This window comes from Cygnus olor, chromosome 3 (assembly GCF_009769625.2).
Source record: "Cygnus olor isolate bCygOlo1 chromosome 3, bCygOlo1.pri.v2, whole genome shotgun sequence".
Lineage (NCBI taxonomy): Eukaryota > Metazoa > Chordata > Aves > Anseriformes > Anatidae > Cygnus > Cygnus olor.
This window is the reverse complement of record NC_049171.1, coordinates 68595886-68621218: the sequence shown is the minus strand read 5'-3', so window position 1 is coordinate 68621218 and position 25333 is coordinate 68595886. Positions and strand designations below refer to the sequence as shown.

Here is a 25333-nt window from a genome sequence, read left to right as displayed (position 1 = left end):
TGCACTCTTTTGGCTAAAAGTGCTAAAGAAATTGCCTTTAACTCTTAGTTTTCTGCTTAAAACATGTCCCTTTTGAAAGACTAATACCTTGTCCTGTAAGCTGAGTAATTTAGGCTGATCAGTGAACCACTAGCTTTGAAAACACAACAAAATCTGAAGAAACTGTGTCCTGAGGCAAATACACACCAAAAATCTACTTGTTGTCTTTGGGTCACACTCAGTTGGCCAGCAGTCTGTCCAAGTCCCTGCGGCCACCATTGTTGAACTCTGCCACTCCTTACCCAAGGCCTAATCTCCAAATTAGTCATTAAGAACTTAGGCTTTTGTCTTAAGTAGCCATGGGATGGTTAAGCAATCTGTGAGCTGGTTGAAAGCAGTCATCTTTGTACGCTTACGTAGACCCTGTTCTATTTCCAGTTTGTTTACACGATTTTCCAGGACTGCGTAGAAGACTGACTTTCAAGGTGCTTTGTGTGGAGGAAGGAAGATATTACTGCATGCATTTGGTTAAGACTGGGGCCCAGCTGAAAATCCTTTATAGTACTTGCATTATTACATACTGTGTTTCCCTCTTCCTGTATCCGGTGAGAGGCTCCAGCAGCACAGCTGGATTTTGCAGAGGTACCCGCGTGTGCGAGGAGACCTCTGAGTTGGTGCTGAGTCACACCAGGAGGCTCATGGGCTCGTTTTGGGCTTGTAAAGACAACTGCCCTGTTGTATGACTGGCACAACACCTTAATATCACCGTGCTGTGTCCTTGTGCTGCAATATGATTATGACTGGTAGCACAGAGTAGTCTGCTGAAGCTCATTCAATGTATTTGAAGATGCTCTGAGACGTTAGAGCAACACTTTGTGTTCGAGTGAGATGTGCAGTGTAATGTCCAGGAAACTTTTATACTGGATATGCCATTTCTCTGCTTAAAAAATGAGGAAAGTTCTGAAATGCTTCCTGTAAGCTGTGCTGCTAATAAAAGTGATTCTAGCACTAGTATATATAAAACAATCTTAAAGTGCTTATTGCAAGAGAAACCAGCATATTTTGACTCAGTACTGCAAATTTATCAGAACAATGCATTTAAACAAGTGCATAGGCTTAAGTGATTGAAGTGTTGCATAGATTCAGAGAGGCTGACATGCCCAAGGCTAGGCACTTGTGTTTGTTTTCTTACATTGCAGGAGAAAGGGTATGATTTCATGTTTCATCTTAGCAGGTAGAAAGGGACTGTAGTTCGGTATTCATCTACCTTTGCTTGCTTTCTCATGATATTTCAGGAGCAAATTCAGCAGGAAAGTTTTTTTTTTTTTATTATTGTTTTTAATACAAAGTGCTTAGCCATCCCAGAGCCAACTTGCTGTGGAGCTTTGCTGTTAATCATCCATGTCAGTTATAAACATTACGCAGGGAAAACCATATTCAGTGCAGTGGATTTGCCCAGCACTTATCAATGCGGAGGCTGAATTCAAGATTAATTCAGAGCTGAGTAAAGTGTTCTGCCTTGTGTGCATTTAAGAAGTGAATTTAGTTCATTCTCCCTCTCTATTTCATTAACTCTGTGCCGATGGAGTAATGGAGCTTATGGAATCAAGCAATAAAAACATGCTTCACCTCTGAAGTAAATGAGGGGTTGTTCCTCTTCCAGCCAGGACAATGTGATACTTCTAAGGCTGTGTTGCATAAGGATGTAAATGATAGCTGTACACGGAACCACACGCACGGCCTGCGGAGCAAAAGTGATGTTTTCATTGGCTTAAGGGCTAGGCTTTGAAATCTGCGTGTGCGTACTTCCTCGCCTGTAATACTTAAACAAGTCTCTGACTTGCCTAAGGATCCTGATAGGAACTTGACTGTATTATAGGCAACCCATAAGGAGGAATGTTAAATTATCTTGGGGGAATTTCCTCATTTTATTATTTTTTCCATTCAGTACTTAATGTTTCATTGTGCCTACCTCCTTTCTCTTCCTTGCTTGCCAGATCTTATCCTGAAGCAAAAAAAGAAGCTTCTGTCAATCATGTCTTTACAGAGTAGTGTCTCTTCACTGCCACAAGGCTCTTTAATGACTACTGCTACTATTGTTAAAGGAAGTGTTTATTTGCAGCTGGAAAGTAAGTTCTGAGTAGGACAGAAAACTGAGGCTTCAGTATCATTTGTAGAAGAAAGGCAAGTAGCATTTTATTGACAGATTAAACTGTCCCAGTTTGGAGCAGTCATACATCAAGGGGGGAAATATATATACACATATATACACATATATACACATATATACACATATATATACATATATATACATATATATACATATATATATATCACAGAATCATCAAGGTTGGAAGAGACCTCCAAGATCATCTAGTCCAACCTCTGTCCTAACACTAACAAGACCTCCACTAAACCATATCACTAAGGGCTACATCTAAACGTCTCTTAAAGACCTCCAGGGATGGCAACTCAACCACTTCCCTGGGCAGCCCATTCCAATGCCTAACAACCCTTTCAGTAAAGAAGTTCTTCCTAATATCCAACCTAAACCTCCCCTGGCGCAACTTGAGCCCATTCCCCCTCGTCCTGTCACCAGGCACGTGGGAGAATAGACCAACCCCCACCTCTCTACAGCCTCCTTTAAGGTACCTATAGAGAGTGATGAGGTCTCCCCTGAGCCTCCTCTTCTCCAGGCTAAACAACCCCAGCTCCCTCAGCCGCTCCTTGTAAGACTTGTTCTCCAGACCCCACACCAGCTTCATTGCCCTTCTCTGGACTCTCTCGAGCACCTCCATGTCCTTCTTGTAGCGAGGGGCCCAAAACTGAACGCAGTACTCGAGATATACATATATATATATATGAGGGAAATATATATGTGTTTTATATATATTCCTGGGTATTTACTTTGAAAATGCATCCATAAAGGGTGGAAGAAAAGAGACCCTGACCTTACTTCAAGGGTTGAGAAGTGACATAGAGGAGTGCATTTGTACGCTGCAAATAAGTGGGTTTTTCATGAAAAAGTGCTACTTCTCAAAGTCCTAGGATTGTATATACCACTTCTTTGGTATTTTTTTTTGTCTGTGTATACAATGCAGTGCACAGTTTAGCTTATCCTCCGTACAACGATAATTAAATAAAACCTGTTATTATAATTTGTGCTTTCTAAAGCTGTACTCTTTTCTGTCTGAAGCAGTGAAAACAGCAGCTCTGATTTTAAGGTGTATTCTCAGTGGATTTCTTTTTTTTTTTTTTTTTCCTAGCAGTATTTGCTCAGTGGTTGATATAATTCTGTTTAAAATTTTTTGCTTACTCGAGCATGTTCTGTCTGGCTATCATTGTTTCATCATTCATTCATAACTGAGAAACTTAATACTGAAATCAAACAGTTTCAAACTCAGGCAAGGTTTTTCGTCATTCTGTTTGCATCTCACTTTGTGCAAATACGTAGTACTTCTGTTGTCTGTTCTGTAGCTAGCAATTGCATTGAAAGCATTTGAAGCTAATTTTCATACAGAGTCAACATTCTGTGGTTAGAAGGGCTTAATTAGTTCAGATACCTTTATTGCTGGTGTACCTCCTTATCTTGAAAGCAGTATCCACTAACTAATCCTTTATTTGTGTTGAGCTTTGGAATTTCCCTTGAAATGCCTTTTTGCAACCTTGCAATATCAATGGGAAGTGAACAGTCTGTCAGGTAAAAAGTGAGGTTGCAGGTAATCAAGTTGTTAATATATGTTAATACAAGTTTCTTCTCACTGATGGCAGACTGGGTGCCTGTGATTAACCTCAGAAAGAATGCTAATGTTGTGCTTATTCCTGACGTGGTTTATTACCCTCTGCTGTACCATTTAAAAAAAAAAAAAAAAAAAGAATCTTTTCTTGTATTTATGCATGGGAGGACTGAATTTGTTAATCAAATGTCCAGGGCTATGTTTTCAGTGCTAAAAAGAAGGGAATTGTTAAACCACAATAGCTAATTTGTGATAGCAATCTCAGTGTGAAATCGTAGTGGGCAGGTAGATTTTTTCCTCTAAAGCAAGCTGAGATCACAGTGTATTCTCCAGTTCAGCTTGAACAAAACAGTAGCCTGTTTCTTCTGTCTTATGATGATGGAACCAACTCAGCTTTACTCTCTTGGCATAAAAAGGTATCATTTTATTTTGTTTTTGGTAAATGCTTAGCCCCATTGTAAAATGTTCTTTCAGATTACAAGAATAAAGGTAATCCTAGAGAATCCTGATAGAGTTGGCTGAAAAAGAAAATCTGTAAAAAAAAAAAAAAAAAAAAAAAAAAAAACCCAACAAAAAAAACCCACAATATATTCTATTTCTCAGGTTTCTGGTTTTATAATAGTATATGATTGCACTTGAGAGTATCATGTCATAGGAGGAGAAAAGGAATGTCAAAAGTTACTGCTTTCTTCTCTCTGTATTGTGAGTTTTAAAGCTTGTGCATTGGACCAGTGTAACTGAAATACCCCTGACAAACTCTGTCCACTGTTCTGCTGAGGTCTACTCCTCAAGCTAAAAAAGAATCTTTGTCCTGGTCATCAGTTTAAAGAAAAGAAAGTTGGGAGCCGAAGTGCAAATGTGAAGTTTGCAGTAAAGTGGTGGAGAGAGAGTGAAGACCCTGGGAAGACAATGCCAGAGGCATCCATGGAAGGTTCTGTGGATTTGGAGATCTGTGTGGTCGTGATGTTGCATGTGGTCATGATGTCTTACAAACTCTTGTCTCAGTGACCCGAACACACAGAAATTCTCTCCCCTTCCCCTAGATTTCAGAGGTGGCATTTTCCTATAAATTTTGTAGCACACCCCTTTCTCTGACTCCCATTGCCATAGCTGGAAATTCAGTCATTCCCAGCGCCATGCAAGGAAACTGGGAAAACCAATGCCCCAGACCAAACCCTTATAACATGTATTAAGGATATTTTACAAGTGGTCATCTTATGGTGGAGGTTGTTCAGGCAAATTTATCCCTGATGCATGAGACAATACGAGTGTACAAGTAGAAAGAAGAATAACCATGAAGTTTTTCTTACGGATAATAGTTGTCTTGACCAGAGCCTGAAGAGGCTCAAGAAAGTATTCACGCACACTTAAGTGTGTGTGGAGAAAGAGAGATGATCTGATCCAATCTGTTAGTTCAGCTCATTTTAAACTATGGCATGTATTTGTGTGAGGAGGATTAGGGGTAAACTTTTCTTTAAGCTTCTTTGCTATCCTCATAATGTAGACCCTAGTAGTTGCATTCATTCCAAGGGTTAGCTACACATGACAACACATCAGTCAGCTGTCAAGACCTTGGATGTTTTAACTGACTGTGATTGCCCAGGCTCTGGCTGGCAGAAGAGTGCAAGTCAAATGTGGCTTTAAACCCAGTAAAAGCAAGCGCAAGAATGTTGTTTCTGCCATGAGTTTAACATGTAATGGCAATAGAGAATATGCCTGCTCAGAGGCATATAACTCAGCATTCAGGGTGGGCTTGTTTAGATCAAAAGGGAAACTTCACCAAAAGACTTGCTCTGACCTTAAGAGGCCAACTATTTTTTTATTTTTATTTTTTGAATGTAACAGTTCTGAATTTAATGCTGACCCTGCCGGAAGACATGAAAAGAGAAAAATGAACAAACTCCAGGGGAAAATCAGAAACATAGCAATTCTTGGTATCCAGTCTCTTGTGGAATGGAGTCAGAGATCTTTGTTTTTTATCAGAAAAAGGGTCATAACCTTATCAAGCATTCCCTCCCTTCCTCATCCCTCCCAAAAGGTACAGTGCTCTTAATTAGTTTTGGCAGAGAAAAGCTATGAGGAAGTCAGGGAATGTGTTTTATTTTATAGCATTATCAGTAGTCAGAATTAGTTCTTAACCTCAAATTTGAAAGATGTAGTTTATAAGGATATATCTACAGCAGTTTCTGTTCGTTTCCACTCCTTTAGTTTGTATAATATAAACAGTGTGTGATTAACATGATCCATGAAAAATGCAAAAATGCATGATTAACTAGAAGAAAAGTGATTATTCTTTTTAAATAAATGCTTAAAGCTAATTATTTGCCAGTTTCTTTACAAAATCAGCAAGCTTCTCTGTACATTAGCCTGATGAAATGGTGGCCATCTTGCTGCTCCGTTTGTACCTGTGTGTTGTAGCTGCCCACTGGGGTAGTTGCATGACTGGATCGGTCTTCTCCTCAGTATGGATATTGGTGCTACCTTTAATATGTTGGTTTCTGGTCTTTCAATTTATTTGGGGGAATCCCAAATTGCAATTTTACTTTTTGCTGCAACATTACTCTGTAAAACTATCTACTTAAAACAAAACAAACAAACAAACAAAAAAAACACTGTGTAGGATAATACCATCCACAACAAAGCTAGGATATAACTGTGGTCTAGGCAAGTATAGCGTCTGTGCTCTGTAATTGTAATGGAAGGATTTTAACTTAAAAAAAAGAGTATTGTTAGTGAAGTAATGAGTTAATGGACATGCAACTTCTAAGTAGATGTGTATAGGATATGTTTGATAGTTGTGAGGAACTGTGCTGAAGAAGAAGGGTACAATTGCTCTGACCTTCATTCTTTGCTTACAGGAACAAAGCTAAGCATCTGTGATAAAGATAAAAGCAGCCATTGCTGTTTGAATTGGGGCTGTTATCGATATTTGAACACAGTGGCCAAATCAAAGGTTGTTAAAAATAGGTGAAACTCAGATCTGGGTCAGGCCTAATGGTTACCTGACAGAGGTAGTTTCTTTTTTGATACACACAGCTGAAATTCAAAGCCTCCCTCCTCCAAAATTTTCAGGCATATTAGAAAGGGTCCTGACATACCTCAAATAACTCCTTTTTGGACAAGTGTGATATAAAATCTCCAAATACTTGGGTGCAGGTCACAAAAGGAACAAATGTGCTCCTGGCCTCCCAGGAAGGAGCTGAGAACACAAACCACGTATTTACGTGTGAAATTGGGCTCAAGAAGATATGGCCCCTGTGCTTAGTGCTGCCTGAGGGAGAGAGCTGGAAGATGATTAAATTAGTTTTCTGTGTGTCTGTACAGTGACTATGACTGTTAGCACTAGGTCAAGTTCATTTCCCTTTTTTTTTTTAATCAAAATCAGGTGTAGAACTGAGAAGTTAAAAATAAATTAAGTTGCTGTGATGGCAGTGAGAAACAAGCTGCTTCCTTTGTTCCTACCCCTTTGCCATCACACCTCCTTTCCCCATTATCCAACCCTAAAACCTTCAATTATTTGTATGATATTTGAAATTGTGAAACTTCCCGCTGGTGCAGACCTGTCAGTACTAATTAAATTTCAGGATTGGTCAATTATTTCTTTTTAAAATTGAGCTTTGTAAAGCATATCTGAAGATGTAATTACCATTATCTGTCTAGGGACCCTGGCTCCCTCCATACTTTAATACCATTTCTTGGGAGTAAATTTATTTCATCTTTAATTCACACAGCTTTGAAGTTTAACAAGAATTAATGGAAAACCTATGTTAATTAGTCTTTTGCCACTTGCAAATTTCTTATTGCAAACTTTGGTCATAATGCATGAAAACAGGGATAGGTAGTTTCCTTGGAACTTAAATAAGGTGCTGCCTCCCAACCCTATCCACCAAAGTGTTTTATTTAGGTTTGTGTGGTGTGTTTTAATAAGTGCAGGGAAGCGTGTAGCTGGTGATGTTCAGAACTGCTGAAGTTAGTTCACTGTATTTTCCAGGAGTCTTCTTTTAAATTTACTGTTTGGCATGCATGGAATGACACGTCTACTGTTTGACAAACATGTATAGAGCAATAAATTGTAGCTGTAATTCATACATACTGCCCTCCAATACAGCTACAATTTATCTTTTAATGCTAGGACAATTTCAGTGAACATTTTGACTCTTAATGAATACTTTATACAGATGTGTATTGCACTACCAATAATATAAGCCATAGTGAACATGATCAGTGATAGCAGCCAGTATGAAGTGTTTTAAAGGATGTGTTAAATACATCATCTGATGTGCCACGCCCATTGAATATCTGATTTATACTTTTAGGACCAAAACTCTTGAACATTTTGTAGTTTTATTTCTATTTGATGGAAAAGTCAATGTTGGTTATTATTGTGCATACAGCAATTGTCAGTGGCTGGCTCCTTATAATGCATGGGTCTCTGTCCTTACCATTGGCTTATCAAATAGCATTATTTGTATGTGAAACTAATACGTTGCAAAAAGCGTGAGTTTGCCTTTGCTAGCAGTGAGTTTTATCTACCTTCGGGATTTCTGCTCACCTTATCTTAAGAGTCTCTCTTGATTTCCTTGGTTAGTTTATATCTCACATTAGTTACAGAGTTAATTCTTTGCTGCAGACTGAGGCTTATATTTAAGTGTGGCTTATGTTCAAAAGGATGCTTTTGTTCAAAATAGCCTTAGAAAAAAGAAAGATTTTCTTGTTTGTGTAGTTGCACATCAGTAATGTTTTCTTTCTTTTGTTCTCATTGCTTCTCTTTCTAAAGACTTTCAAGCTTTCAGCTTTGGTTTTGGAAAAATAGTTCTTTTAAAATAATAAGAAGCAAGAAACCAGAAAACAACACCCCATAACTGTGTTGGAAGAAGTGAAAATGTAGCATTCATATATAATTTTGGGAAAGAAGTTAGGCTGGTATATTTTACTGTTTTTACTAGAGAGATGTGCCTGTATGTGGTTTCTGTGGCTTTGGTGCTACTTGGTAACTTCACTAACTTAACTGTGTCTCTAGAAGAGAGAAAAAAGGAGATGTCGAATATGTAAATATATGTGTGCACTGAAGAAGAATTGTTGTTTGTTTTTTCTTGTTGCTGTTCTTAAATTTTCATAGTTTGCTTAGTGTCCAACTAATACATTTGATCTTTTGCTGGAAAAAAAACCAAACTTTTCATCCTGTAACACTTGACAAGATTATTTCAGTGCAGGTTAGTGATGCTGTGTGTGCATGGGCGGGGGGGGATGCTACTATTTTAGGAAAATCTTTTTCATCAGTCTGTCATGCAGTCTGTAAAGGGAGCTTAAGTCTTAGCCATAGTGCAAATAATTTGCCAAGCAGCATTTCCCGGACAGCTTATGGAAAGAAATTCTGGAGGATTCCCAAATTTAAATAATCAAAAGATACCGCTTGGTATGTCTACAGCTTTCTGGAACTGGAGTGCAAAACTGGCCGTGGAATAAATACTCGGCACCCTGAACTGCCTGAGGAGGCTGCAGAGCAGCAGACATGGAAAAAGAATTTTCCCGAAAGTTAAAACCTTATTCCTCTTTGAGGCCTGCAGTGATGGCAGGTGTCCAGCTGTGGTATCAAAACTGCGGTTTTAAAATTGGAATGAGAGGGTGGCTCTTAGCCACTTGCTAATCTTGTGCTGAACGTCTCCAAGAGAGTTACCAGTTACACTGCTTCACAAGTGCAGAAGTACTCCCGGGGGGGCTTGCTCTGCAGACGTGTTTCTGGACAGCTGCGCTCCTAGAGTGTTTGAAAACAGCGGTAACTAATTAACTGCTGGAAATTATATTTATTTGTTGGGTTAAGTGTGATACACAGTGTATATGGAGTTGTGCCTTCAGTGAAAATGAATCTGCATGTGCTGTAGGATGAGGTTTTGGGTAAGTGTTTCCTTCTCTTTTACCTTTTCCATCTTTCTTGCTTTTGCCTGCATCCTCTGAAAGGAAGGAACTGTTTGTAGTAGACCCTAAAAACAGAGCATCTTTTGTTTAAAAAAAAATAAATCAAAAACCTTAAAAATCCGATAATACAGTTTTGTAAAAATTTATGTGGCATTTTTTTGGGTTGTTGTCTTTGTTACTGGCCAACTACGTAAGTGCAGTACAGAAAGCACTTAATGATTGTTGAGTAATTTAAGATAGGAAGCATACTGTGGTACATCATTTAATTTCTAAGGTAATTTTAATTTCCAAGAACTAAGTAGCAAGAAAAACAACTAATAGCAATATCCTGTATTTTTATGCCAAAAGTTCTCTGTGGAGGGTTTTTCCTAACTTGGTCATTGAGTGCAGCACAGCTGCCATGATCAGTCTCTTTGGCCATTGCAGCTTGTTTGTCTGAGTGTGTGTACTTCTGTCTTCTCAGTGATGTTACAAAATCCTTTAATTCACCACCTAAGTGGCAAGTCTGAACTGCTGTGGGGTTGTTTTGGTCATTGTCATAATTGCATATTGTATGGATTGGCAGAGCTGTACAAGAATTAAAGCTATGTTACGACGTTAACTATATTACTGCTGGGCATTTCATTTGCCATTTCTCTTGAAATCTTGAAAGAAAAAGAGAAAGATACAGAGACAAACTGCACATCTGGGTGTTTCAGATGTGCTTTATGCTGAATTTTCACAGAAACCATAAGTGCAAAGTATGCTTGATTTTGTTTCAGTGTAATGCCTTCATCTTTTAATGTTGTATTGCTAGTGATTAATTAGTGGAAGTGTTTTGCACGGGGGCATGTGAGAGCATAAGTAGTCTTCTTTAGTCAAAGATCTGGCAGATCATGGTCTCAAGTACCACTCTAATTTCTTTTAGATTTGTTTTCTCTAGAAATTGCTATCTATAGGGGAAAAAAAAAGTTATTAATTTTTCTAAAAGCTCAGAAGCTTTTTCCCTTTAACTTGCAGGTTTTCAGGAAAATAGAAATATAATACACTTATCCTCCTATGATTCAAAGTAAGTTACTTGTATGTCCTGGTGCCCATATAAGCACTCTACAGAAGATGAATTGCAGTGAGATTGCACTTCTTTTTGTGGAAGAAAGTGGGAAGAAAGGAAGAGGATGCATTTAACACTGCTCAAATGAACCAGCTCTAACAGGAGATGAACATTTCCAAACTTTACCTCTGAAGTCAGAGGTTTACTGCAAGTCAGTTTTGTTTGAATCAGCTGGTGGGAAGGGATGTCTAGCCAGAAATTAATGTGTTGTGTGTGCATGCGTCTGTGCACCCGTGTTATTAGATCTCACAGTTCTGCCTAAATCCCTGTGACTGTGGGCGCCTGGAGCGAAGTGTACATTTAAGTGTACTAGAGGATGTGGTCGGGAGTAGAGGGGGTGGAAGTGTGAGGTAGGTCTCTCTTCTATGAAATTCTTTTTTCTTCATGGTTTTTAATAACCCACAACATCCCCCAAAGGTACCATGACAGGTAAGGGATCAGGCGTTTTGAACCTGGGACAGCTTGTGTAGCTCCAGAGTGCAGCTATCTTAATTCTCCCAAGCACTTCCAGACACTTTGGTGTGGTGACAGAGGGGACAGTCCTGTTCCTCTGGGAGCCTCTGGGCCACGTGCTCTTGCCTCATCCCTCCTTCTCGTGAGGGTATTCGTGCAGTTACAGCTTGAGCAGAGGTCTGCTGCTGGTGAGCACTGAGCTGTGTGGCCACAGGAGGATGGGTGCTGTTGTGAAAAGAGGGGTTGGGGTTAGGTGTTCAGGGTGAGAGGGAGAGAAGTAAACCCACGGGTGGGCTTAAAGTGGATTTAGAGTAGCTGTGAGGCAGTGTTGAGACCAAACTGGCTTGAAAATAAAGAACCTAAATATATTTTTCTCACTGTCTATGATATCTTCATATTAGCATTTAATCCTCTTGCAAGGGTTTTGACTAGCATATAAAACAGATAAATATTTCATTGTGGCCTATGTAAAAGAGTAAGAAAATACTTAGATTATTTAAAAACCTTTTAAAAAGATACTATTTCTGTGCCTTTTAAAGTAGGGAGAGAAAAAAAAAGCAGGTGGTAAATGCATTATATGATCATTTTCTTCATGGGTTAATCTCCTGAATGACAAGTAAATATCCGAGGAGGGATGCTACCTGTGTGTGATTGTTTTCATAGTGTTTATAAATGTACTTGAATCATGTTTGCTAGCAATGTCAGGGTACCTAGCGTATTTCTACAACCGTGTCTGGGTTGAAGAATGGTCTAGATAGTACATGTCCAGTTATAATCCTTTATAGCTTTTCTAATTCATTTATTTTTAAATCCTGGTGCTTTCTACTGCACTGAATGCTTGCTGACCTTTGATTTCTCTTACTGGAGGATGGGGAGGAAAGAAGTAAAAGAGGGGTCTTAGGAAATGCTTTTTCCCCACTCAGACAGGAAAGGTAGCTTACCTCGTTAGTCTTATTTGGGTTTAAAGGGTGCAAGTGGAGGGATGGGGAGGAGGGGAAATACAGATTATATTGCATCCTTCACACAAGGCAAATGTTAAAAGCAAAGTATCAAATATTTAGGAGTATTACAGATTTGATACAACCTGCATAATAAATATGAGGCTTAAAAATGTCTGTGGTCCTTGCTGAATAACCTTTATTCCATTAAATGATTTATTTCTAATACTCTTTTAATAATGCTTACTTAAATAGAGTATTTAATATAAAGCATTTTGCTTTGTATTTAAAATGTACATACTAAACTATCCATTAAGATTTTTTCATCCTACTTAGACATCATCCAGTTTTCACAGATTGAAAAGTATTCCTTCATGCAGCTGCTTACTTTTTGCTAGATTAAATTCATCCCCTCCTTTATTTCCATTTTAAATCAACACCAGATAATTGGTTCAGTAATGCCTCTCTCTTGTGATCTGGAGAGTTGAGATTGTCAGCTACTTTTGTACAGCTGGAAAAAATCTATTTGTTCATTTCTTAACCTTTTGACACATCTGTTTTTACAACCCTGGTTGTTTTTGATGGGGAGTTAAAATGCGGAGTAACCACTGCAGAAGGAAACATCTTTTGTTATGAACAGAGTGTAAACTGAGCCTAACGCAATGGGAGGATAGCATCCTTACAGAAAAGGCTTTTACACACATGTGAAAACCCCAAAGTAAAGTTCCTTCTCTTCCCTCACGTGACTGCCTGTTGAATTTTGATTTGCTGTAGTAAAAAGTGAATTTTAAAAGTTTTATTTATGTATACTAGACACATAACTGTAAACATTCACTTGAAATCAGTGTAATCACTGATCCTTTACTATAAAGGCAGGCTCAACCAAGTCAAGACTATCTTTCCTTCTGTTCATGGCAGCAAGCGAGGCATGTCTCAGAAGTCAAGACAACTGATTTCCATGTGAAGATACTAAAATGCCATTGTAATAAGCAGGCAAATTCAGAAGTTTAAAGCATTCACAGAGGAATCGGTTTAAAGGATCTCTGTGCTGTTTTCTGATGGCATACTGTCTTCAACCCTGAGCTCAAGGGAGTTCCAAATCACTGGTGCGTGTAGGTGCTGAAGAAAGAAGTAGTATATCTATCTTCCATGTAATGGTATTATATCCATCAAGCCCTTAGGCTTCAGCAGCTTAACACCAATCTTGCTTTTATTGCACTCGGGAAGCATAACGTTATAGCAAAGCTACTTGCCCTTTTCAGTATCTTCCCAGTAAAAGTGGAGGTTTGTAATAATGTGGTGTGACAACAGGTCAGATTTTCATCCTCCTCCTTTCTACCACAAAATATATATGTATTATGCAGCAGAATGCGTTGTTAATATTTCTTGCCTATCAGGTAAATACATGTGTGAAATTGAAAGGTTTTTTTTGCCTCTCCTGTCATAAAAATTATGAGTGTGTTGCAGTGCCATAAAACACGGCACTGGTTAGATATCATATAAATGTGTGCAAGGTAGCTTTCAAGCTAACTAAGTTTCAGAGAAGATAAGAATCTGTCTGCTGCAGCAGAAGTACATTATGGACATTAATCCTGTTCCTGACTCTGGGCTCACTAGTTACTGGCTGGCTGTGCAGGAGGAGAGCCAGTCTCGTGCTACCTCTGGGCACTGGCAGAAACTACAGTGTTACCTTTGGGCTGCTGCAACGGAGAAAGTTGAACACTGCCTTGTATCTGAATTCATTTCTATGTGATGTAGACAGGCTTTTGTGATATCAAAATGGTTTGCAGCCTCTTTAGGCTTCTGCCTAATGAGGGTTACAAAAAGCAGTGTTCCTAAAAACAACTATGAAGAGCTATGGCAGATGGAAATTAGGGTGTGCGTTGCTTTCTGTATGGAGTAACTATTTAATTTTTTTTTGTAGTCTGTTAAAATCAATGAGTTACAGTTGTTTTCACAAGCTAAATGTCTGGCTCAAGGGCCTGTTCTCTAAAGCTACCATATTCCTTCTGCTTCCCCTTGCCCGAAGTCCTGAGTGCTTAGCATTGACAAGGGACGTGAAATGTGGAAACCCTCAGCAAAGGACTGTTTTATATTTGGTCCTAAATGCCCTGATGATATGTAGAAGCCTAGGCAAGAGGACAGTCAAAGTTACCAGGGTAACTGCAATGCTAAGACTTTATTACATGTAACCTCTACCTTCACTGTGCTGCTTTACTCATTTCTTAAAATCCTATGAAATGACTTCTGTACAATCAGCATCAGCTTTCCAGTCAAGAATACACATAACTACGTAATGATATCAGATAGTCTGGAGAAGGGCAAATGATAACTTTTTTGTTCACTGTGGGTTGTTCATTTTTTATAATTTTTTATCTAACCAAACTCATGAGATGGACTCCAGAGTATTAGCTGAAGTAAGGCTTTACACTCCTGCATCAACTCATGTTCTGAGGATGGAAAAGAGTAAATCACTCACATTAAGAGCTCATGACTTACATGTGTGGAGAAAATGTGCCAAATTCATTTAATTTTTATGGCAGGTTAGAATATAACTCCTTTCTCAGAAATGGTTTATTTAATTTTAAACTTTTAGGTATAAACAGTAATGGGATATCAACTGAACTTTTTAGGTGGCCTAGCATGATTTATGCTTTAAATCCCAGTGATAAAGAATAGCTTGTCTCTTAAGTGAGTAAAAAATGATTCTCTTGGGCTACTGATACCTAGTTAGTAATGGGAGGCATTTTTTTTTTAGTATTAGTGGGATGGCTTTTCCAGTTTCTGAATAAATACAATAAATATTTCCTTAAAACTCATATGGGAAAATGGCTGCACACTTTGGAAATCTGAAAACCCTGATGTGCAGCATGTATATCCCCTCAGTTCCACTTTGACACATCTGAAGATTTTCTAAAAATGAATCTAGTTCAGATGAGGATGTGGAGGTGCCTAATGAATTACCTTTACTTAAACTAACAATATTGGAAGCTATCACTTCCAATGTCCTGTCATCTCTGTAACACAGGATAAATGGAGGGGGTAAGTGGGATCGATAAGCAAGGATTCCTAGCTACATCACTATGTATAGAGTAATATTACAGTCTCAAAGCTTAACTACCACTATCAGTGATATGTTCTTAAACTGTGTTAATCTGAAAAGAGAAAAGTAAACATAAGAGAAAGGAATGTCAATACTGAGGGAAGATGGTGGGCCCCAGTGTAACACACTCAGTGCATACTCCATAATTGTTTTCCTGTTTGCTAATGTTGATTATCAAGTCCTTTATCTTAAATATGGTTCTTGCCACCTCTGGATGTTAGAGACAAAGTGCTGACATGGTGGGACTTGAAGTTCAAAATATCCTTTTCAGGGTAAAGAGAAGCTGATAACAAACAAAATCCCATGGTTCCTGCAGTAAGAACTCTGGCAAATCCTAATGATAATTGTTTTGCTCACAACCCTAGATATGCCATGCTAGCATGCAATCAATAAAAAAAGAAAATCAATAAAGCAGAAAACCATAACTCAAAATCCTATAAATTGACAATGGTGACAGGTTAAGAGTATGTAGAGTGACTAGGACTTCCAGGTGCTTTTATCCTTACACATTCCTGTCTGTGTGGTATTCTTCCAAGACAGAGTTATTGCCAGATGCAAAAATACTAACAACAAATTACCCCAACCTTCAGAAGTTTCTCCTGAGTGTTCTCCTAACACAAGACTCCTTCTTCCCTAGGCATAAATAAATTTTAAATAAAGCATATATAGCAAAATAAGCATACATTTAATGTTGTGACTAAACTAGCTTAGAATTTGCACAGTCTTCTGGTGAGCAAGATGTCATACTTTAGGAACATAGTTTGTGTCAATGTCTGTTTTCAAGTCCTAAAAATGGATTTATGTTGTTGTGCCTTAAAGGGCACAGGCGGACACTGATGTTGAAGCTACTTCTTGGTAATTCCAATGGAAGTGGGCTGTGCTTGTTAAGAGGTGCTTTTAGTAGCTGTGACTCCACTGTCTCTCTAACTCTGCCATTGAGATCTCCTACCAGTGGAGACCAACTTGGGAACTTCCCCTCCATCCATCAATGTACATGTGAACATCACAGGTTAGCCACGGAGCTCATCCAGTTTTTTGTGTTGCATTTTTCTGAGCTGCAGTCAGCTACAACTACTGCCCTGTGAAAGGCAGCAGTACGACTGCAGTCAGTTTGACTCTCATTGTTTGGTGCTCGGGCCTTCAGCCTTTGACATTGTTTTCAAAGAATTTTGCTCTGATTTCATTGGAGGGGAATGTTTCCCCCAGATTGTTTTTCTAAGCTTTGAACTATTTTGCAATTAACTTGTAATTGGCAGGATTTGTGCATAGTTTAAAAGTTTAAAATGTTTCACGTCCTTTAGTTTGGATTTTAAAGAACATGTATTCATTGAAAAAATTGGAGTGGATATTTTAATATCTTTTGGTGCTCTGTTAAGTGATGCTGATCAGTTGCAAAAGGGTTTTGGTTTACTCTCCTCACTCAACTTGTCCTGGGGAAGAATGTAACCATTTCTGTGGCATAATGGATTGTGAGATAAATGTTTCAAGTATAAACAAGTATAACTGATATCATCTGTGGCTGTATATAGAAACTGATGTAAAAGAAGAAAAATGATGTGGAGGAGAGCCACCATCCTTTTTCACTGAATAAAGTTAATGAAGAAATTATTTGCAAGCCCTGATTCAGTACAAGTGTCTTACTAAAAAGTTGTTTGATCATCTGTTACTGATCAAAATTATACAAACTTCACAAATCTTTTGCCAAAATCTTTGTTAATAAAGCATTTTAATAGCTACATAATTTCTGAATACCTGTAAAAGTGAGATGCTCCTTACTGAAACCCTTCCTCTGTGAGGAATACATTATAGGCCATGCAAAAAGGGGAGAGTAGGAGAAGGCCCAGCTACTGCTCTTTCCACCTGTGCCTCTTTGTAGTAAAATAATGGTAGTCAGGGTTTCCAAAGAGATGGGGATTTGAAAAGTAAGAATGCCAGCTAATAGCTGTGGTAACAGGCTGAACGTAGCGGAATGATAGCCGTGCAGTGGCCTCTCAGCCTTGTGGTGTGCCCCAGCACTCAGTAGCGAACTTGCAGCTTTGTTTGCCCATGGAAAGCCAGGCAGGAGCAGAGAGACCCGCTTGCATCCTGCCCTGCTGGGAGAAGTGTGGAGCTCAGCTTCCCTGCGCTCCCCAGCTGCCCTACCAGCCTTGTCCTGCTGGATGTGACAGAAGTTAGCTCACCAAGGATTTACAGCTTGATGGTGTCATTTTGGTCTTGGAGGAAAATGAATGTTTTATTGGGTGAGGTTTTTAAAAAATAAACAGGGACTGTGAGTGAGAATGGCTCCTAAAGATGAGGCTGGACACTGAATTACTTGGTAAGTTCCCATGTGTAAGGGCTATGGAGTTGAGAAATCCTTGATGCTCTCTATGAAAACAAGAGCAACAAAAGGAATTGTTTTCTTGCATGGCTTGTTCAGAAAACTCCGCACTTACAACACTGCTGTAATATGTGCTCAAATGCTCTGCCTCCTGCCTTCAGTGTTTCTGGGTCATGGTATTTACCTTTCTGGCAAAGTTTCTCAAAGCCTGAGCTGTGTGTTTTGGATTTGAGATTTTGATTTGGAGTCCAACTGAATATTTAAATAGAGGGATTTGCTACTTGTTTCTCACAGAAAACGAGCAAGTGGAAAACCCAAACAACAAGAAAAACAGTGGGATTAAATGTCCCTGTCTGGAAGAAAGATCCAGTGTGAAGGAGAAACCTGAGAAAAACAATTCTGATTTGCTGCACTAAGAAGGTTTGAGTAGGAGTCTATGTTTCTCTCTTCTCTGTCTCTGATCTGAGCACTGAGAAGGCAAATCTGAATTGTGCACTGACCACTGCTGGCTGTTTGGGCCACATGGACAGATTTAGGTGTTGACTGGAGTTACCAGCAGTCTGAAAACTGGCCAGGGTAAAAGTGTTTGAGATGGTAAAAGAGAGGCAAGGTGGCACTGACTGTAACTGTAAAAGTAAGGCAAGCAGGAGGGTGGTGGCAGACAGTTATCTGATGTCTTTTCATGAATGTTTTCAATTTCTCTTATCTTGCTCTAAGACATGTAGTGGTACCCTTTTACAAACGAGATTTTATGCCTCTTTCCTGTTTGTATTTGTCAGGCTTTGTTCCTCTGAGTTGACAAAAAATTGCATAATAAATCAAATGGTCAGTAGAAATTTGAAGACCACTTTTCACTGACTTTCCCTGTACAGTGATCAATGAAGATCAGTTGAAATAGCTCTGAACGTAAGAGAATTCAAACTTCTAAGTCCAGTCCTTATTTTTTGTAGGAATTAGTGAAGAAGGCATGTGGGCTCTGTAATACATGTAGCTTTTAATAAACTGACTGCCTTTCTGGTTCAAATTAAGCACTATATTGTTTTATTAAGAAGAAAGTGCAGAGAAAGTCTTGTGACTCAATGAGTCGGTCATTGTGAATTATGCACCAAATATTCACACTAGACAAGTCCAAGCCTCTAATCTGTTTGTTTCTTGCCCTGTGGCTTCGGAAGTGTGTGACTGTTGGCACTGCTAATCTTGGCTGCCGATGCGTCAGTGAATGCTGCAGGCATTAGCACCATCTGTACGTGGGTGCAGTGGCTGCACTGCAGTGGGACACTGACACTGCAGCGATCTCAGATCACCTCAATTCTTGCTTTGCTTCTTGCACACAGAAGTCTTAGGGAAAGTATTGCTTGTTTGAGAAAGGAATTTTGGTGTTAATGGCTTCTCTTCATGAAGTAGCACCTAAAAAGTAGTAGGAAGCAGCACGCTGCAATATTGCCTTAAAGTGACACTGAAAGTATTGTTAAACCACAATTGTCAAAAAAAAAACCAAACCACAATCATCAAAACCTGGCCCTGCTGGAGTGGCTTTCACAGAGATACCGTATAGTTTAATGACAGTGTGGTAGGGGAGGACCAAAACAAGCTAAACAAGAGATCTGGATGTTAAAGGATCATCATTAGAAAATAAAAAAAGAAAATTGGATGTGACTGCACTGTGATAGGTCGCTTGTATATGACAGCAATGAGAGGTCTCATTATCGTCAATGTGAGTTACTGCTGTGACCAGTTAGTTTGTTGTCGTTTGGCAGTCTTAGTGTTCTGGACCTTATTGATGTGAAATACCATTCTTAGCTATGAAAGCAACAGGGTCAGAGGAACTGTGGTACACTACTGCTTTGGACTTGAATGCCTATTTGGGTTCTTACTTATTTATTTTCATTTAAAGTGCTGTAAGATTTTAAAATAACATTACTGTATGCTGCAAAAATCTGTTTCAGTCATTTATTAAGTTGAATACATTCCTATTGAATTAGGTTTTTCAACAAGCTATTTGCTTACTGTTATAATACCACCTTAAAATTAAGACCCGTTGTTGCATTTTAATAGAGTGGGCAAAAGAAAATTACTGATTTATTGAAAGGGCAGAGCCAGCCTGTGGTAGACCCTGGCCGTCATGGGCAGAGCGTAAGGATTTTTTCTCCTCAAGAAATAAACATGAATGCTTCTTTCTGTAGCTTTTATTTTTGTTGAAGAGAGGAAACCCAAAGGAAAGGTTTTATTTTACTGTAAATGCAAACATCTGTTAGTATGAGTCCAGTGTTATTATTACAGTTCTGTTTCAAAATTCCAGTTGCTAAACTTCCTGAGGTGCAGAGGAGGTTCCAGTAAGTGTCTCCAATTCAAAAACAAATTGAAGAAAACCTTTTGCTGGATTTAAAGGAAAATACCAAGTCTTTAAAGTTTCTGAAATTCACTTTTATTTAGAATTAAGGAGGTCAGCTATTTCAAAGTTCTGGCTTTTACAAAATGTGCTTTTTTTATTCATTTGTTCGCCTTTTTTTTTTTTAAGACGTTTTCAATGGAAATGTTTAGAAGTCAGCAAAAAATTAGTGGCAGAAGTCAACGACAAGCTGTTAAAATGAGTTTTAAAGAACTGATCGGTTTTGCTAGATACTGTAGTTATGAGTTTGTGTTAAATTGTAAGAGATGAGTCATATCGAGATTCTTTTTTTGTGGTCACACAATTAAATTTTTGGCTGTGACTAGTAAAAATAATCCCTAGATGCTGTCATTTCTTTTACTGCAACTGTGCATCCCTCTGTAAAGTTTATTTGCGTACTACAAGGTATTTAACATTTTCATCTTAAAAACATTATGATGTTCTTGGTAAAGCAACCAGCACGTTGTGCTGTAAAGGGATGACTAGTCAAGAAGCCCAGTGTGCTTGTGCTGTAGCAGCAGGCTTTGAAGGTGAACTTCAGCTTGGTTAGATGAAGTTAGCAGTAGCATGTTGGCATGATGAGGCGTTTGCTGGGAGCAGTAGACCGATCCAGGAAGAAGTATAAAACAGACCTGATGTCCAAACACTGTTACAGTGATGTAGTGTATGATGGAGGCATAGTATTGTGGCAGCAGCAAGGCCTGATCCTGTGTGGTGCTGTGCAGAAAGAAGAGCATGTGTGGATTTTCATTCTGGTTGTGGTGCGGACGTTTGAATGTAAAAATGCTTAAAAATTCAGTCAGCAGCACATTGGACACTCACTGTTTAGTCTTCCATAAATACCAGTACGGACAGAAAAGAAAGCTTTGATTGCATTATCGTCCATGGTAGAGATAAGAACTGTGTATTATTCCTACGTTTGTGCTCGTTATCAACATGTCTTCACTGAGTTTTCATTTAATCTTACTTGCTGATTTATTTACATAAATGGGCCTTTTTTTTTTTTTTCCCCATCTCCTTGTGGACCTCCAAAGTTCACAAGGAGATGGAAAATAATCCTTTTAAAAGGCCTATAAATGGAGCGCTGGATCCATATGCCCTATTTGCGTTGCAGTACATCAGCAGCACGTGGTGGACTGTTCCTTTTTCTAGGTGTCTCTGCAGCACTGTATGCAGACCAAATATCTACTGCATTGCAGAGAGTTATTAATACGTTACATTGCACTTTCAGTGAAGATGTCAATTTGTCCTTAAGCCTGAATGTACCCTGTGGTTGAGTTATGGTGTTGTGTTTTTTTTTTTTCCCTCAGTTTTGCTGAGAATAACTTATTTCTTCAGTAAATCCTTAGCCAATTGGCAATTACAGTATAACATCATTCCTAACCTCTCTAAACTACACTTAATGTTTAAGTTTAGAAAAGTCAAGGCTTTGTTCCAAAACAAAAACAGGTCACCTTTTTCAAGTCTTCATCCTCGATGCATTAATAATGCAGTCTGTGGCACTCTGCAGACAGCGGGAGGGAGGAGGAGACAGGGCAGAGAAACGAACAGAGTGCCAGCTCCTGGAAGATACTGCAGATAAACAGAAGCCAAATCCAAGAGATACGAAATGATAGAAAATAAGGAGAAGTGAGGCAAAAACATTGTTTTTCTGGCACATCTATGTACTCTTTCATTGGTGATGCACATTAAAAACAAAAGGCTTTGAGTTGCTGGTTTTCTCCACTGACAGATCTCAGTGCTACGCATATTTAAAGTGATGCGGGGGGGAATTCCTTGGGAAATATTCACGTGTGGGGTAAACTTCTGCTGACATACGTGGGGATGAGAGCCAAGGCCAAATTTGGATGCATAGAGAGGAAGGAACAAAGCAAAACAGCGTAAGGACTTCTGCTCAGCTTCCCTCTCCTTTGCACCCACAGTAATGCTCATGGGAGCTCACTGTGTGAGTTTGCACCCGTGGCTGGAGCTCATGCTGCATCATTGCAGCCTCTGCTTGCACCTAACCCACTGAAGCAAATGTGGAAAGCTCTCTGTTGCTGGCTGCCTCTTGGTCAGTCCATTGCTGGGCTTGATTCGAGCCTTCAGAATTCAGGACGTTTGTCGCTGCTAAATGACAAAGCATTTTTGCTTTGTTGCTGGTATTGCTTGTGTGTAACAGGGCAGTAGTTCACAGAAGTGACCAAGCAATGCCCTGCATCTCGTTGATGCTCTACAGATCTGCCCAAGGGTTAGCTGAAACCTCCTTCAGAGGTGCTAAAAGCTCCATGGGCAAGGTGGGCACCACATGTGAGGGAAGCAGAGGTTCAGGGAAGTGAATTTTTGGCTTCTGACAAAAATATGTGTGAATGTTGAAGTATAGCAAATGTTCGGTGTGTTTGCCACATTGGGGTTATTTGACCAAGTATACGGGTGCTGCGGTCTGTGTGTGTGTGATGAGGACACTGGGGCTGGTGTTGGACTTTCTATGCCTGTGAATATGTTTAGGATTTGCAGATACATGGTGGCCTGTCCAAAGTATTATGTAGGTCTTGCAAAAAGTGGGCCTGTGTATGTGTGCATGTGTATCTTTAAACGTAAACATGCATATGTTAGAAAAACCCTCAAAAACTACAGGAGAATGTATTTGAGAGAGAACATGTCTCAAAGATCTCTGGCGGCAGCGGAGCAATGGGTTGTAAACAGCTGATCTTTAAGCCTGGGTAAATGGGACCTCACCCTGGCAGCCCGGATGTTGAGATCAAAGCGTTTCACGGCTCTGTGAATGGCCTCAAGGCTGTCTTCACTTCCCTTTTCTACCCCCAGCTTCCTGCTGCAAGGTGTTGTTCAATGAATATGCTCTTCAGGAAAGCTTGAAATGAAGTTGAGGCCATGTTGCATGTAAGGAGAGAGGGCCTGAATGTGAAGGGTGGTTTTAAAGACTAGAGTAGCTCTTTGTGGGTTAGGGTTGAGTGTGCAGCTGGGAAAGCACACCTGGGAAATGGTGCCAGCAGCTGGGAACTCTTCTGACTTGCTTTGCCTCCCAGCTCCAAGTTGGAAATGCCACCACCCCCTCCATGGGCCAGAAGAGTTCCCAGACAGAGGAGCCATCATCAGCTTTCCCACCTGTCTGCAAGGAGTAGGACTGGGGGTGAATTGAATTGTGAAACTCTCGCCCCTGTCGTGCACACAGCAACTGCACCCAGCCCTGTTTTAAGATGCACAGAAATGGTTCCTCTCTGGGTCGGTAGTTTCTTTGTTTTCCTAGGTAAGTCAGTGCTATCAACGTTCAGACAGGCATCATCCACTTTTTTTTTTCCTGGTTACCCAGCCCGGTGTTTTGGGGAGTGACTCGGACCACAGGACGTGCAGGCACCAAGCAAGGTTTTGTGATAATCCCTCTTTCTGTCTGTCTCATCTTTCTTGCTTGCATCTCTGTTCCTTTCTTATCCCTACACACTCGTTTTCTTCCTTCTACACCCATTTTTCTCCTTTTCTCTATTTCTTCCTTATCCCTCTCATTTGTCCTCTCATTGGTCCCCTTCCCTTCAAAAGTCCTTTCTCTTTTACTTTGCTTCGTTGTGATTTACAACAGAGCATTTGGTGGCTCAGCATTCACATTTTCTTCTGAAAGTCTCTCCTCTGTCCCTTTAAAAAACACTGGTTTTGCAAACACGCTGCAAAAGCCTGTTCCTGTTTATGTAAAGGCAGAATAGGGTCCAGAACGATCCCTTTTAATTAGCGTTGCAGATTCATGGGAGTTTCTAATATAAATACAGGAATTTCACAATGCCAGCATGTTATTTATTTGCTTTGCATGCTTATCAATATTGTCGGCGAATCAAGGGGTCAAAGCATAAGAAATGCCATGGAAGCATGGGCTCTATTCGCTATTTTTACAGCTTTGTGCCCGGAAAAATGGAAGTTACTGGGTGTTGCTCAGTGAAGTGTGCGTTTCAAAGTTACCCACAGCGATGCCCATTGTCCTGTCCCTGAATCGAATGATGTAATGTTTCGTTTAAGGCTCTTAGCGATGCTGAAGACTCTCGGTGCACTGGGAAAAAGGCAGTGAGAAAGTTGTGAATCAGGTTTCTGTAAAGCCTTTGTGTTTAGGGTTTTGATAGATAAAAGCTGACTCATGCAATATTTCTGGCGAAGGAGCTGTACGGACTAGTAAGAGCTTCTCATTTTACCTGAGTGCCCAGTGAGGTAATTCGGGAACAGCTGAAGGCAGAGCATGCATTTATTCCCTGCTGCACAGGTAGGTCGTGGGTTGTTCCGAGAGGATTTGAAAAATAGAGAGGACTTGTTCGTTCTCTGTGTGGGGAGCCAGAGACATTCCTCAGTGGTGAGATACTGTCGCAGAGGATTTTCCCTTGCAATAATGTTCTTGGGCATTAGCAGGCTTGGTTCTGACAGAGGCTATTCTGCTCTGAGTGTTGCATGGTGGGGAGGGCGGCTTGACAGACGGAGACACATTAGCTGATGATTTTTTTTTCCTTCTTGTAAGATTGCTAATAAATGGGATTTCTGTTGCTCAAAGTTCAGTTAAAGTACTTGGCAATGTATCGTTTGTGACAGTTCATACTGAATTCATAATCTCTAGAGATCTCATCCTGCAAATATTGTTAACTCTCTAATGCGGCTTTGTTCACAGAGGGTATTAGTTTTAGAAGTGACATGTTCATATTCAGAAGTTAGTAACTAGTAATCTGCTGACCTTCACTTGTGTAGTATTCAATGCAGAGAGGATATGGGGAGTGTGCTTAAGATCGTGTTGGGATCATTGTAGTGAATGTATTTTAATCTTTCTCAGTCAGGCAGCTGTATAACATTTATGTTTCTAAATTGCACTGCTGCATTTGAACTTGATACTAAATGTAGAAATTGCTGTAAACAGTCCTGCTTAATTGTGTCTAAAATATAAATGGTTTCTTTGAAATAAGCAGCTATTTCAAAGAAAATACAGGAAAGGATTCTTGTAGTCTCATCACTTTTATTTAGCTGAACTTCCAGAGGATGTGAAGCCTGTAATTTCTGGTAATGTTGACTTTGCAGATAACATCTTTGGTGCTCTTTTTCATGCCGGGAGAAAGGCAACAACAATACTAATTATGAATATAAATTGACTTGTGAGTTCTTAGTCATGCACTATATCTTAAGATGTCATATGCAGTAAACAACGTGGAGGAATAAACACCTATATTTAGACAGGGCTTGGGGATCTTTGTATTTAAATACAAAATTGACTTAGAGTGCTTTATCTTGCATTGTATGCTAATGTCCTAGAGTAGCCAAGGCTGTAGAGATAATGGAAAACCATTTGTCATTACTCTGACTGTAGTTACAGGCAAGAGGTATATGTTAAAGAAAAGCAAGTGATAGAAGAAGTTTGCACGTTTCGCTGAGCATTTGTTTATGATCGCATG

At 39.5% G+C, this 25333-nt stretch overlaps 1 protein-coding gene across 8 annotated transcripts in view; it reads left to right on the top strand.

The window, feature by feature from the left end:
* Positions 1-25333, top strand: part of PLEKHG1 (pleckstrin homology and RhoGEF domain containing G1) — a 143175-nt gene that overhangs the window by 56518 nt on the left and 61324 nt on the right. Inside the window, exons 1-2 of one of the 8 annotated variants that reach the window (XM_040550564.1) lie at positions 2091-2108; positions 17954-17956. The exons of 5 other annotated variants lie outside the window; for them this stretch is intronic. The gene's annotated coding sequence lies outside the window, so the exon portion shown is untranslated. Of the gene's footprint in view, positions 1-2090; positions 2109-9355; positions 9612-17953; positions 17957-24084; positions 24166-25333 lie in introns of those variants that run through there. 2 more of the 8 variants (XM_040550571.1, XM_040550570.1) reach the window with 2 other exon arrangements.